Source organism: Propithecus coquereli, unplaced genomic scaffold, assembly GCF_000956105.1.
Source record: "Propithecus coquereli isolate 6110/MARCELLA unplaced genomic scaffold, Pcoq_1.0 Scaffold67, whole genome shotgun sequence".
NCBI lineage: Eukaryota > Metazoa > Chordata > Mammalia > Primates > Indriidae > Propithecus > Propithecus coquereli.
In genome coordinates this window covers 9715605-9716348 of record NW_012152729.1, presented here as the reverse complement: position 1 = coordinate 9716348, position 744 = coordinate 9715605, and positions in this window count along the sequence as shown.

Here is a 744-nt window from a genome sequence, read left to right as displayed (position 1 = left end):
AAGGGAGAGAGAAGAGATTTAGGGAGCAAGACTGCATGTAAATCAGTGAAGGCATTTTTCAAGTACTAAATTAGTAATAATTTCTATTACACATTAATTTTCCTTTAACCAGCCCTGGGCACCTAGAAGAATTTTAGTATCTTACTCCCCTGCGTTTCAGTGAGATGCTTGTAAATTCATTTTGCCTTATTATGGATAATATGCACACCAGGAGGGAATTTATTTTTTAACTGTGGTTGGTCTTCCATTCAAAATTGCAATGCCTCTCTAATTTTATGGGCCATGAAATACAGTTTCCACAGCCATCTCCTGCCTCCCTCGGCCTCACTACACTACTGGTCCATATTCTCTCATGGGCATCAAAGAGTAGTTTTAAGCCAAGAATTTACATTCTCTTAGATGTTTAAGAAAAATATATTCTAGGTCTGTATTCATAAATCTTGCCTCCCTCTTCTCCATCTATACAACTACCATTTGTAGAGTATTTACAATGTGTCAGGCACCATGCTAAAAATTTACAAAATTATGTTTTTAAATTGTTACAGCTCAGGACAGCAGTTATTGTTTAGTCCTAACTTACAGGGGAGGAGGAAATCAAGCTGGAAGAGTTTAAATAAGAGCTCATAGGCCAGGCGCGGTGGCTCACGCTTGTAATCCTAGCTCTCTGGGAGGCCGAGGCAGGCAGATTGTTTGAGCTCAGGAGTTCGAAACCAGCCTGAGCAAGAGCGAGACCCCGTCTCTACT